Source organism: Lissotriton vulgaris, chromosome 4_1, assembly GCF_964263255.1.
Source record: "Lissotriton vulgaris chromosome 4_1, aLisVul1.2, whole genome shotgun sequence".
NCBI classification, from domain to species: Eukaryota; Metazoa; Chordata; class Amphibia; order Caudata; family Salamandridae; genus Lissotriton; species Lissotriton vulgaris.
This window is the reverse complement of record NC_141691.1, coordinates 1,090,612,460-1,090,627,283: the sequence shown is the minus strand read 5'-3', so window position 1 is coordinate 1,090,627,283 and position 14,824 is coordinate 1,090,612,460. Positions and strand designations below refer to the sequence as shown.

Below are 14,824 nucleotides of genomic sequence, written 5' to 3'. Positions count from 1 at the left end.
GATTTATCTAAGCTACACGAATCAGGTAGGAGATTTGCCTTCAATGTATTTTCCAGCACTTGCTTATTTAAGGAAAATACATGGCTCACTTCTAAATAATGAGCAGCAAGTTTTGGTTCATGGAAGATTGTGAAAGTAATTAAGTAGCTTGTTTTCCAGATGTTTTCCCAGCAATAGTGCAACGGTGCTTAAGGGTAATGACATTTAGAGAGAAACAATGATTTAAGCACATTCTGAAGTTGATCTTTTTCACAGTTTGTGAAGGTTTTAGTTCAACAGTGCTTAATTAAACTTAACGACATTTCGAGAGATACAATGTATTAAGCACATTCCGAAAATGATAATTTTCACAGTCTTTGAAGGTTTAACAAAGAATTATCTGTTTACAAAAACCCAGCGAATAAGTATTTTTGCAAGTTGATGACGAGAGATATAATCTCCAAAGACATTTATTTAAGTTAACAAACCTTTTTATTTAATAAAAGACAGTTTACAGACTTTAACCCTCAAAAGTGAAAGCTACAGTGGATTAATAGCTACATTGAGAGTATTCAAGGCTAATATTTTATTTGCAGGTAAGGACAAGGGTATGAATACAAATTAGAGCACAAGTCATTACCATCAATATCGTAGAAGGATTTCAGTTTGCCTGCTGTCTTGTTCCAAGTCTCCCTCCCTAATTACCCTTCCCCCAATTTGGCCACTCGGGGGGGGGGGGGGGGGGGGGAGAGGGAGAGAGAGAGAGAGAGAGAGAGAGAGAGAGAGGGAGAGGGCGAGAGAGAGGGAGAGAGAGAGAGGGAGAGGGAGGGGGAGAGAGAGAGAGAGAGAGACACACACACATTCATTCACGTGTTACCATCCTTGTGGGGACTATGTGTGAACACCTGCCTTGTGGGGACTAACCCTTCCCAATGTTTTAAAAATATATGAATAACAGAAAAATGTTGAGAAAAAAATCATAATACAGGATCCTGCTTCAATTCTCCAAATCTGTTATTTAATCATGTGGGGACTTGGACATGTGTTACCATCCTTGTGGGGACTTACTCAATAATTCTCATTTGTGATTAAATACATTCACAATCAAATGGATATATATTTTTTTTTCAGTACTGTACCTACATTACATGATAGTTTAGTCAAATATGAATAGCTTATTGTGTCCTACGTGCACATAGAAAATGGATTTAGATGATAATGCATTTCTCAGCAGAAAATTAAAGCAAATCGAGTGCATGGAAAGGAATTCACAGATTTCTAACCTATTACTGAGTGCTCACAAACTTTAAAGACTATGAAATAAACTCATAGTTACATTAATTTAGAGGCCCAAGATCCTGCAATATGGGGTCAGATGGCAAAACCAAGTTGCCATCTGACCACCTAGTTCGTTTTCATCAACTGGCATAATCCTCATATGGCTGTGCATTAACAGTCCCCAAAGATACAGCATTAGACTATAATAATGGTCTAGAGTTGACAGATATCGTGTGTGATGATAGTAATTTTTGAGCCCCCCCCCCCACACAGAGACAGTGCCTAATTATGTTGATGCCCAGGTCCCCACAGATATTGTGTTTGGTTTTAGTGTACGATCATAGTTATGCTGCAGTTTATGAAGACATAGTGCTATTGCAGTAATGCCCAGATCCCACAGAGAAAGTTTGTGGTTATAGTCATGTTCAATTCCCCAAAAAGCTAGTGTTTGATTGATTATATTGATGCCTGAGTCCCCACAGAGACAGTGTGTGATTATAGGGATGCTCAGGTCCCCACAGAGATAGTGTGTGATTATAGGGATGCCCAGGTCCTCACAGAGAAAGTGTGTGATTATAGGGATGTCTTGGTCCCAACAGAAATAGTGTGTGATTATAGGGATGCCCAGATCCCCACAGAGATAGTGTGCGATTATAGTCATGTTCCAGTCCCCATCCCCATAGAGATAGTGTGTGGTTATAGTAATGATCAGGTCCCTACAGATATAGTGTGTAATTATAGGGATGCCCAGGTCCCCACGACCGTAGTGTGTGATTATTATCATATTCAAGTCCCCACATAGAGAGTACTATGATATTGTTGTTCAAATCCACGTAGAGATAGTGTACAACGATAGTCATGCTGATGTTGATTCAGAAATAGTATGTCATTATAGTAATGCCCAGAAACCCACAGATACAGCACTCAATTATAGTCACTCTCAAAACCCCATAGACAGTGGCCAAGATGGCGACGGAGTGGGACGCTCTTTCAGGTCCCTCCGGCGCCACGCGATCTACAGCCTTGTATTAGCTGCCCCTCGGGGGGTTTGATGACCTGGGCCCTGCGGTAACCAAGCCCTGGAGTCTGCCCGATGTACCCGGTGGCCCCGCGCTGCCCGCTGAGACGCTGGTTACGGGGCCTACGGGAGCGGACTGCCGAGCGGCCTATGTAAAGCCGGCCTGAGTCCTGCCGAGCCTGCGGGCGGAGTTCCCCGGTGCGGTGATTGACCGCATTTCGTGTTCGGGGGAGCCCGGGACCTGCCCTGACGGCGCTCGCCCTGTCGCCGAGTGCAGCGAAGTGAAGATCTGAGAGGGGAGGAGGCGTCACGCCGGCGCCGGGGAGGAACTGAGCAGCGGGAGAGCGCCCGGACTTGGTTGCCGCGACACGGCCGCCCCAGCCACGCGAGGTCGGGCCTTCTGGGCCCAGGTAGGCCCGACCTGGATTAGCACCCGCCTCCCTGACCAGCTTCTGCAGGGGTCCGCGCCAAGGGTTCCCGGCGTGAGGGTGGACATCGAAACCCCACGGGGCTCCCAGCCTCGGCTACATCTGCTGCCTGATCCCGCGTGGTGAGGTCTATTGCAAACCAGGGAGTGTGGCGAAGGGGCCCCTTGCCCGGGAGAACCAGCCTTGGGACTACTTGGACTCGGCCTAGCGGAGGAGTGCCTGCTCAATAGGGGGGCGGCACCACTCAGCTAACCCCGGCCCTGGAGGGGCAAATAAAAGACTTCTACAAGGAGAAGCCAAGACAGGTGTGACCAGGGAACCCCAACAACATCCCGGCCGGTGCTATGCCACGTGGATAGGCTGACTGCGGCTCGACTGGAGGCCTACGCCCTTGATGCAGATCTGAGGTGAGCATGAGGCTTGGTGGAACCCGGCTGGTTCCCTGACTGATGAGCGAAGGGTGGGACAGGGTCCTCTCGGGCCCCCCTTCCGCTACCTACGACTGCGACCTCCCTGGGACTCGAACTCCCCGACGCTAAGGTCTGTGGTCTTCTTGCCCTGAGCGCCCCCTCCTGAAAGGGGCACGTTGTGAGCTGCGGAGCGCACCTGGTCTGGGGTGGCCTACCGGAGGCGGAGTAATGGCGGGCAGGCTCCGTAAGGAGAAGGACAAGCCGGGCAAAGATGGCCAGCCAGGGGGGACCTCGTCATCTACCCCACCGGGTCCCAGTAGCTCCCCGAAGCAGAAGGACGGCGATGCTCCGGCCACCAAGGCCTTTATAATGGAACTTTTCGCGGCGATAAAAGAGGATATTTCGGAGCTACGCACCCAGCTGGCCTCGGACCTGCGCGAGGTACGGAGGGACGTGGACGGCATAGGTGAGAGGGTAGCGACGCTCGAAGAGCATGACCTGGGACTAACTGGTGATGTGCATCAGCTGCAGCAAGATGTCCTCAGGCTCACGGAACAAAACCTAGATCTCCAAACTCACGCTGAGGATTTGGAGAACCGTTCCCGGCGGAATAACATCCGCATTCGGGCAGTTCCATGCGAGGGAGAGGCCGGAGACCTACGGGGCTACGTGGAGGCCCTTTTCCTACAGATACTAGATGAGGAAGATCTGCGAGAAATCCGCATGGACAGGGTCCACAGAGTGGGCCTACCGAGAGGGACTGGGGCTCTGGCCCCGGACATCCTGGTGTGCATCCACGACTTTCAGCTCAAGGAGAGGATATTGCGGAAGGCTAGGGGGATCGCCACTCTGCAATTCCGGGGCCATCGACCCCAGCTGTACCAGGATTTAGCGGCCTCTACGCTCCAGAAGCGGCGTGACTTCCGGCCGGTGACAGCCGTCCTCTCCTGGGGCCACCCATTCAGACTCATCTTCAGATGGCAGAACAGGCTGGTCCAGATCAGGTCCCTACAGGCTGCAAAAGACCTCCTTGGCCTGGACGACGCTGCTCCCTCCTCGAGAGATGGGAGCCCCCGGTCGCGGCGGCGCTCTCCATCCTGGCAAAGAGTGGGGGGACCGACGGCGGCGGCAAGATTGGATCCTACAACAGGCCTACAGGAGCGTGGAGCGGCGGTCGCCGCGGTGGCGTCGGCAACAGTGACTCCCTCATTGCACAGCTCTTCGGCGGCCTGATCCCGAGAGGGGCACCGATTTGGCGCCGGGGGGGGGGGGCCTTTCAGGTACTGTGGGTCATTATGTTCTCTCTTGGAGAATTCCACGGTAAGGGGTCATGGAGAAATGTTGACTATGGACTTGACCCATGTGGTTCGGAAATAACTACTATGACAAGCTTCATGGGTCCTTTGTTACTTTTTCTATTTCTAGTTGGGGTTGTTTGGTTCTTGAAGGTAGGGGGGAGGGGAAGGGGACGAAGGGGGGTGGGGGAGGAAGTGGTGGTAACCGGGTTTGGTGTGACTGCGTGCAACTCAACTTGGAGTCTGAGGTGTGGTTGTGGCTACCTGAGCAATGGACTCTTGGTTGTATTATGGTCCCCAACAGAGTGACCATCACACTGATAGCGGAGGCTATTCCAGGGTATGTTGGGGAGGAGAGTGGAGATGGGGGTGGTGAAGAGCTCATCTGGTTGCATGGGGCTGGCGAGGGAGGACTGAGGGGCGGGACGGGGAGGGAGAGTCGAGATCTGGAGTGTTGGCTGGTCCCTGCGGTCGCCTCTTTGGTACTTGACAATAATTGTTATGGTTTGACTTGGGGGGACATGCGGCTTGTTCGTCAAGTGTGGCTTGCTGCGCATCATCTGAAAGGGCGAGGGGGGATGACTGATCTGTAATGCCCCTGATCATAGGCACGTGGAACGTGAAGGGCCTGAATTCCCCAGAGAAGCGCCAGAGGGTCTGGAAGTACATAGTAGACCATCACTTAGATGTGGTGGGCCTCCAGGAGACACACCTTACCCGCAAAGACGAAACTAGGCTGAAGCACAAGCAATTTCCCCTAATTTACTGATCCTCTGCCGCTTCGAAACATAAAGGGGTGGCCTTGATGTTCCGCTCCACCCTCCATTTTCAACCTGTGGGGGTCCGAAATGACAAGGAGGGACGATGGCTGATGGTCAAGGGAGTGCTCCTAGGCAAGGCGTGCACGTTCCTTGTCCTCCACGCCCCAAATGTGGGTCAAAACGGGTTCCTGCGAGAGGTGGGGGACTTTGTGGAGGGTGAGCTCGTGGTTCTGGGGGACTTTAATTTGGTCTGGGACAGGGAACTGGACTGTTCCTATCACCTACGGTCCGATGCCGGCCTATTTGCCGCTGATACCCAGGACTTGTTGGGGGACCTGGGCCTTTTGGACGGGTGGCGTGCCCTTCACCCTCAGACTAGGGACTACACCTTTTTTTCCCATGTCCACCACTCTTACTCTTGATTAGATCATATCTTTGTGAGCCAATCCCTACGAGGCGATCTCCGAGAGGCCAGCATATTTCCTCTATCGGTTTCGGACCACAGTCTTCTGGTGCTGTGTCTGACATGGTCCCCTGGGACGTCGATCCACCGCAAGTGGTACTTCCCACCGTCCTTAACTCGGGACGATACATACTGTAAGGAATTGCGGAAGAGCGTTCGCGACTTCTTTGACCTTAATCTGGTAGGAGACTCCTCCATCTTCACTGTGTGGGACGCCTTCAAGGCTACCATACGGGGTAAGTGCATTGCACTTAACTCCGCGCTTAATAAACTACGACGAACCGAGAGGACCTAGAACGGGAATTGACGTCGCTTGAACAGGCGCACAAACAGAATCCCTCTAGGGTAACACTTCGCCCCCTGACGGCCATTCGGAGTAAACTTAGAGCTCATTATAATAACCGGGCGGAGTTAACCATGCTGAAGCTAAGGCGCCTCTCCTACTCCCAGGGCAATAAAGTTGGGAAACATCTGGCCCGACAACTCAGGGACAAGAGGGAGAAGGAATACATAGGAGGTGTCCGGGACCCGACGGGCGCCCTAATACACCAAGACGGGGATAAGGCGAACCTTTTTGGGGACTACTATGCCGCCCTCTACTCGGGGGAGACTCTACCCGCGGACGCTCAGGAGGAATACCTGCAGGAGCACCTGCTCCCCCAGGTTTCCGCGGAGTGGACCGATCTGCTGGCGGCCCCCATTACGGAGGAAGAGGTTAGAGAGGCTATAAAGGCGCTGAAACCGCATAAAGCGCCGGGCCCGGACGGATTCACCGCGCTGTTCTACCAGACCTTCACCTCTGAAATTAGTGGATTTTTGGCGCGGTTATTTAACACCATGGGTGAGACGGGATCGACTTCAGGTTCCATGGCGGAGGCGGCCATTTCGGTCATCCCGAAACCGGGGAAGGACCCTGCAGAGTACTCCTCTTATAGGCCTATAGCACAACTCAATGTGGATGCCAAGCTGTACTCATCCATTCTGGCACGTAGATTGCAGGATTTAATGCCGGCCTAATTCACACGGACCAATCCGGCTTTATCAAGGGCCGTCAGATGCTTGACAATACCAGGAGAGTGGTCCACCTCATTGAGAAGGTCACCCGCTTTAGGATCCCAGCGGTCCTAGTGGGCCTCGATGACGAGAAGGCCTTCGACCGTGTGGATTGGAACTTCATGTTCCGGACATTGGAGGCCTTTGGTTTCTCGACTAAGTTTCTCATGATGCTCAGGGCAAACTACAGCAGCCCTCGCTCGAGAGTCACGGTCAACGGTCATTGTTCTGCCTACTTTCCACACTCCCGCGGCACGCGGCAGGGCTGTCCCCTTTCACCCCTGCTCTTTGCCTTAAGTATCGAACCTTTGGCGGTGGCGGTATGGGAGAACACAGATAGCCGGGGATTACCATTCACGGGGGAACAACACAAAATCTCCCTTTCGCAGATGATGTTCTGCTATCCCTGGCGGATCCAGGAGGCCCTAGGGCATTTTGAGAAGGTGGCAGGATTTAAGGTCAACTTAAATAAATCCTATATTCTCAACCTTACGCTCCCCTCAGCTGAGATCGAACGCCTGCGACCGTTGTCGCCACTCCCGTGGTCCCTCACCTCCGTAGTGTACTTGGGGGTCCATCTGACCCCCACCATTGGGAAGCTGTTTGCCGCTAACTTCCCCCCACTCCTGACGAAGATTCAAGGTGACTTAGCCCGCTGGAAACCCATCTTTATCTCGTGGCTGGGACGGGTCCACGCGATCAAAATGTCCCTCTTACCCAAACTGCTGTACCTTTTCCAGGCCTTGCCCATACTCCCCGAAAACGACTTCTTTGGCCGCCTCAGATCCATGATGCTTCGCTTCATCTGGCAGAGTGGTCGAGCCCGCTTCTCTTTCGTCACCCTTCGACGCCCGCAGAGGAGGGGGGGAGTGGGCCTCCCGGATATGCACTTGTATTACAAAGCGGCACAGCTTCGGGTCCTCGTGGAGTGGTCGCAACCCATGTCCGAGAAGCACTGGCTGCATATGGACCGCTCGGTAGCGGGGAGGATGATTTGGGACTTGCCGTGGAAGCCCAAAGTGGATAGACCCAAAAATACGTACATTAGCAACCCCACGAGCACCACCCTGAAGGTGTGGGACTCAATCTCCCATGATGACCGGTGGACGTCCTTTCGTCCCCATATACACTGATTCATTTCAATCCCGCTTTCCCTCCTGTGGAACGAGAGGGTTCTTTTGACGCCTGGAGAGCCGGGGGCTGTTACGCCCTTACGCACCTATTCCATGGGGATGCACCACTCACGTTCGCCAATTGTATGCGGGACTACTCGGTCTCGCCACTGGAGCAATTCCACCACACTCAGCTGCTTCACTGGGCGCTATCACCCTCGGTTAGAGATGCTGCCACGAGGCCGCCCACGGCCTTTGAGGCATTTCTTGAAAAAACTTCCACCATGCGAGGAACCATCTCCTTCTTGTACGACCTCCTACTCTCTACCACTATTTCTCCTAGGCCACGGTATATGGGCCTCTGGGAGGACCTCCTCGGCCGCTTCATATCAGACGAAGAGTGGTCTCATCTATGGCATGACATTGCGAAACACAACCACTCGCTAGATCTTAGGGAGGCCCATCTTAAAACCACAATGGATTGGTATATGTACCCATCTAAATTAAAGAGGATTTTTCCGAACTCTTTGGATAGGTGCTGGAGGGGCTGTGGGCTGCTGGGCGATTTTCGTCACATATGGTGGGATTGCCCGATCAAATCTTGGGCTACCCTATCAAGGACACGCTGGACCATGTTCTTCTAGGCCTTCGAGACCCTGACCTTGAACACCAGACACGAGCAGATAAAAAGATTCTCTGGCTATGTACGGGGGCGGCCAAGCTGACATTAGCGGCAGCCTGGAAGAAAAAGGAGGCCCCGGCGCTCGCTCTATGGCACGCGAGGCTATGGAGGCTGCTAAGTATGGAACGGATGGCAGACATCTTTCGGGGTGATTTCAAAAACTTTTCCTTCCGATGGGGTCCCCTGGTCCGCTTCCTATCCAGCGGCTTGCCTTCTGTGGTTTGTCCACCTTCCTTGAGAGGCCTTCATCTATTCCAGACCTGAGTTGGTCTGATTGACTGATTCTATGCGTGAATGTGTGTTACCACCACTGGGGGGCGGGGTGGGAACGGGTGGGGGGTGGGCAAAGGGTGTTGGGAAGGGTTATGGCGACAACCGCAAGGTAGAATAACGGGAAGGTGGGGGATGCAGACTGTGACTGCCATACCATCTATTCGGCGCACTGGCGGTACTCCGCCCAGAACTGGAGCCCTCTGGAGGCCTTGGGCCCCTGCGTCGGACTTGGACTGTGCATATATGCTTGATATGTAGCTTGTGAGCCTTGGGCCGGATTTACTAGCTAGCCGAATTCACTGATGTCTGTATACCCGATACCGTACCCCCTGCGAGCGAAGTTGAGCGGGATTGTCGCTTCCTGTGGTTTTATGTTTACGAAATAACAATAAAAACAACTTTTACAAAAAAAAAACCCATAGACATAGTGTGTAATTAGATTCATGTTCAAGTCCTCACAAAGTTAATGTGAATTGCTGCCCAGGTCCACACAGAGATAGTGTGTAATTATAGACTTGCCTAGGTCCCCACAGAGATCTGAATGATGATCGTCATGTTCAATACATCATAAAGATAGTGTGTGATTGGGTACATTGAGGCCCAGGGCCCCACGGTGAGGTTGTGTGATTATATGGATGTCCAGGTCCCTACAGAGATAGTGTATAATTAAAGAGATGGCCAGGTCCTTTTAGAGTTGGTGTGTGATCATAGTGCCCGTAAAAATGGTGTGTGGATATAGTCATAAGTTCAATTCCCCACAAAGTAATGTTTGATTGATTATAGTGATGCCCATGGCCCAACAGAGAGATAGTGTTTGATTATAGGCTTGTTCAAGTCCCACTGAGATAGTGTGTGAATACAGTGATGTACAAATCCCCACAGTGATAGTCTGTGATTATAGTCATATTAAAGTCTCCACAGTGATGTGTGTGATTATAGCTACTTTGATTACCCAAACAGATAGAATTAGTCTGGTGGCTTAGTAAACTAATGTATCTACTTCAGGAATCTGTGTTTGATCTCCCATTCACATGCATGAACCCTACTGCTTCCACTTAGCCTTTCATCCTTCCACAGTTGATAAAATGAGTACCATTTACTTGGGTGACAAAAACAAAATTGTTATTCAGGGCTAAGTTACCCCACAGGTGTGAATGTGCACTTTAACATTAGATGATGTGATGCCATGTAATGCGATAATAGTGGTTCAAGCACCTGCAGGGGCTAGAGTGGAATTATCCTACTGATCTAATAATCACACTTCTAAAACAGCAATAACTGATTTAAAATATGGTCCACATTTCCCTAGAAATCTAAATATCTGATTTCTCATTCTCTTTTCTAGCCACCACCTTATGATGTAGTTTCCATACGGAAGACAATACTGTATTTTTGGTTGTAACAAACTCCCCACTCTCGTGCTTTCTGACCCTGTTGGTTTATTACATTGGAGAAATAGATTTAAGGATTAGCACATCTTTGTTATTTTGATTTGTCACTAGAATTCAAGAATATAATGGGCCTCTCCTCTTAAAGTTCTTCCTTCTCTCAGAGTGTTTCTTCTACCTGTGGTTGGTGCTCCTTTGAGCTACCTTAGCTCACACTCCATAAATTATTGTATGTTCAAACATAAACCTTGTTTAACAATGGTAAAACATTTTCTTTGTTTGAGAGCATAAATTCTGTAACTGGAACAGCTGGATTGAGGCTAGTCGTCACTTTGTGCAAGAGTAGAAAGAAACCTATTGGCAGTGGTGTGGTACAACAGCCTCTTAACGGGAAAAGAAACATCCACAAAATGTGCCACAGTAAAACATGGGAGACTTTAATAAAGTTGAAAAGTCAATTTGGGAGCCACATTTTCTATTTGAAGTGTAATGCAGGAATTAAACCTTGCCTTCTCAGTGGAAAAAAGCACATTCCCAGAATTGCCTTTTTAAGTACAAGAGACTTCGACAGCATTGATGAGTCGTACAAATTGAGCTCCTAAACTGAGCTGGTATGCTCGTTGTGTAAGAGTAGATCATTTCACTTTGTCTGACATACAGCTATACCTTTCAAATTAACAAACAACTCAAAATGTGGTCCCTTAATTACAGAAGTCTTTCTCAATGTTAACAAACATTTTTGAGTAGCCCAAATGTTTTAAGTTGTGTATGTTGGGAATACAACTAAGCTTCCAAGGGGGGTTAGTGTACCCTCTGTTCAGGGATAGAGAAAGGCAATTAGCTATTTTTGTAGGAAAAGAAAAACATAAAATATGCCCGTTATAGATCTTCACTAAGCTGAAAAATACATTTCAGGAATCGACATTTTGTACATAGAGTATTAAACAATATTTTTGGAATGGGATTGTGCTCTCTTTGTGCTGGAGAGGAGAAAATCACTGACAGTTGCGCAACTATATTTTTCATTGGAAAAGTTACAGTGAAAATGGCACATATTTACTATGGTGAATGACAAATCTAGATATCAAAATATGTTTGGCAAATATTGCACTAAAAATATCACTACAAGAATATTGTGAAACATAATATTGAAGGGAAGAAGTTTGTCTGTGTATATAACATCGTTATTAGGAATACCACTGTATTTTCATATAGTTTACTTTAATATACTTGTCAAATATTGGTTCTAATAAACATATATATATTATTTTGCAGTTTAAGTATTAGTAAAATTACTATCATTTGTATATTTTATGTAATTGTGTAACTTTCTTTTTTTATTGAATTAGCAATGTGTAATCTATTAGCAGCTTGTTCATTTGTAGGAGAAAAGGGTGGGAAGTTAATTATATCCAAAATAATTGTTTTTTTAATATTAATTCCATGTAAATTAAATATTGGTTGTTATGTGGTTGTTTAATTGTAGTTTCATTTATTGAAGTTTAAATTGTAGGTATTTGCTTCTAATTTTAGAGTATGATTGGTGATTTATCATTTAGTAGTTTGTTGTTTGGTTTGTAGGGGAATAGGGTGGGAAGTTATTTCAATTACAATATATTTTTTAATTATTGTCATGTTATTTCAATACTTAATTGATTATCGTGTAATTTCTGTACTTGATTATGTTAACCCTGCATTTCATAAAATTATTCATTAATAAATTAAGTGCATTTAATAATATTTTTGAAATGTATTTATTAATGCATTTAATTTGATTTTATTTAAGTAGTTCTTGACATTTATTACTGTTCATATTTTAACATATCTGTTTTATTAAGTTTTTTAGGCTATTAGAGAGAGAAGTGGATTATACTTCTATTTCTTTAAGTACAGAGGACAGCATATTTATCAAAGTTTTGCATTGCCATTGCTCCACGCAAGGTAGTGCAAGTGCGATGCAAAATCTATAATTATATTTTCCAAGCAACTCAAGGCCATCTTACGTGGCACTGCATGGTTTGGTAAATCTGGAGAAACACAAGCTCATGGCGCTGCCTTGTGTTACTCTGCCCCAGGGAGGTGTTCCACAGGTGGAGGGTTGGGTGTTCCGACCCTTTCACCAATTGATTTTGGTGCATCCCAAAATTTAGCACGACTGATAAACCTAGGAATGAGAAAAAATGCTACACCTTCCTTGTCTGGCCACAAGCAGTGGTGCCTACAAATACATTGTGTCTGGTCCTGAGCCTCTTGGTTCTTCCGGTGAGGGTGCAAACGTTAGTCCCTGACAGCGCGGTGTAGAGTGGTGCAGAGTTCAGTGGTGGCGAGGTCAGTGTTGCAGAGTAGAGTGTTATAGAGTGCAGTGGTGTAAAATAGATGGCATAAAGTGCATTGGTGTAGAGTGCAGTGGCATAGAGAGGTGCAGAGAAAAGTGGTGTAGAGAGCAGTGGTGCAAAGTAGAAGAGTGGTGTAGAGTTCTGTAACTTAGAGTACAATGGTTTAGAGTGGCGCAGAGGGCAGTTACCTATCGAGTTGTATAGGGACGTACAGGGCAGCGATGCAGAGTAAACTGGCAGAGTGCAGTGGTTTTGAGTAAAATGGAGAAAAGTGCAGTGGCTTCTTTGAGGGTGCAAGAGTTATTTCCAGACGGTGTAGAGTGGTGCAGAGTTATATGGCAGAGAGTTCAGTGGTGCAGAGTAGAGCAATTGTGGAGTGCAGTGGTGCAGAGTACAGTGGTAAAAGTGCATTGGTGTAGAGTAAAGTGGCATAGAGAGCAGTGGTGCAGAGTAGAAGAGTGGCGTAGAATTCTGTGACGTAGAGTAGAGCAGAGCGCAGTCACGCAGAGATTTGTAGAGTATAGTGCCATACAGTGCAGTGGTGCAGAGTAGATTGGCATAGAGTGCAGTGGTTTTAGGTAAAATAGTGTAGAGTGCCCTGGCGTAGAGTGCAGCAACATAGAATAGAGTGGGGTAGACTGGAGTGGCACACAGTAGAGTGAAGTGGCGTAGAGTGGAATGGCAGAGTGTAAAAGAGTGGTGTAGAGTACAGTTGTATAGAGTAGAGTCGGAGAGTGCAGTGGCAGAGAAGACTAAAGTGGCTTAGAGTGGATTGGCGTAGAGTGTAGTGGCATAGAGTGGAACGATGCAGAGTGTAGCTGCTTACAGTGTGGTGGTGTGCAATACATTGACGTATGGTGCAGAGTAGTATGTTCTAAAGTGCAGTGGCAGAGTGCACTGGTGTGAGTTCATTGGCAGAGAGGTCTGTGTTGTGGAGTGGTACAGAGTGGAATGGGGCAGAGTAGAGTGGAATAGGGCAGAGTAGAGTAGTGGCGTAGAGTGGTGCAGAGTTGAGTGCAGTGGCGTAGATTGGAATGGTGTAGAGTTCAGTTGCTGAGTTTAGTGTTGCAGAGCAGACTTGTAGAGTGGTGTAAAGTTCAGTGGCATGCTACAGAGAGCAGTGGCATAGAGTACACTGGCGCAAAGCACAATAGAGTGGCGTAACGTGCAGTGACGCAGAGTACAATGGCGTAGAGTGCAGTGGTGCAGAGTAGATTGGCGGAGAGTGCAGTGGTACAGAGTGCATTGGTTTTGAGTATAGTGGTGTACAGTACATTGGCATACAATGTAATGGTTAGAGTAGAGTGCAGTGGCTTAGCGTGGCACAGAAGAGTGGTGTAGAGTCGAGTGGTGAAGCGTAGATTACTGTGGGGTGGAGTGGTGCAAAGTAGATTGTTTCAGAATAGAGTGGAGTAGGGTAGAGTGCAGTGGCATAAAGCAGCGTGGGGTAGAGTGCAAGGGTGCAGAGTACATTAGAGAGGCGCCCGGTGGATTGGCATAGAGTGCACTAGCGTAGAGAGGAGTAGTACAGAATAGAGTGTATTGGCAGTGGCATAGGGTGCACTGTTTCAGAGTATAGAGGTAAAGAGTGGAGTGGTGTAGTGTGGAGTTGAGCGAGATTAACTTTTTAATATTGCTTTTTTGTCTCACTTCTGTATCCTTAACATTAATTTATTCCTGGGACAAGCATGTTTATCTCGCCCGAGTAAAACTGGGTTAATGGAAAGGTTAGTTGAATTACATGTCTAAGGAAAAGCTTTGACTGCAGAATGTTTTCCTTCCCACACAAAGTCATGCATTTTTCTCTCATTTGGTTTTGTAAACTGTCACCAGGGCTTGAGAGCCAGTAAAGAAGCTGATGCTGCACAGATGTTCTCATAAGATTAGTTATATAGAGATTGTGTGAAAGGAAGGAAACCAATCAAATGTGTTAATAATAAATGGCAAACTGTCTAAAATGTTCCTGCTACAGCTGCATTTCTCAAGGACCTTTGGTGTTTTATGATAATTTTTGTTGAGATCATGGTTTTTTACTTTTTCCTACGTGACTACAAATGTATATAAGCAGAGTAATTTCTGAGCTTAAGCAGACTCTCTGTGCAAACGCTTTGAGAATCCACTGCTGTAGCAGGAGCAGAATAAATGATATTGGAGATTGCCCATGACTAACTTCACCGTTATTTAAACATTTCTCCATTTCAGGTTTAACAGAGTAGTGCAGAGTAGAGTGGAGTGGCCTAGACTGGAGTGGTAGAGTGCAGTGATGTAGTGTGGAGTGTGAGTGTGGATTGGCGTAGTGTGGAGTGGTGCAGAGTAGAATGAGATAAATGGAGGTATGCATTGTGTGG

General features: G+C 47.8%; 1 protein-coding gene across 4 annotated transcripts in view; it reads right to left on the bottom strand.

Moving 5' to 3' along the window:
• CLPTM1L (CLPTM1 like) overlaps nt 1–14,824 on the bottom strand; it is a 2,174,700-nt gene that overhangs the window by 1,907,687 nt on the left and 252,189 nt on the right. The gene's annotated exons all lie outside the window — the stretch shown is intronic.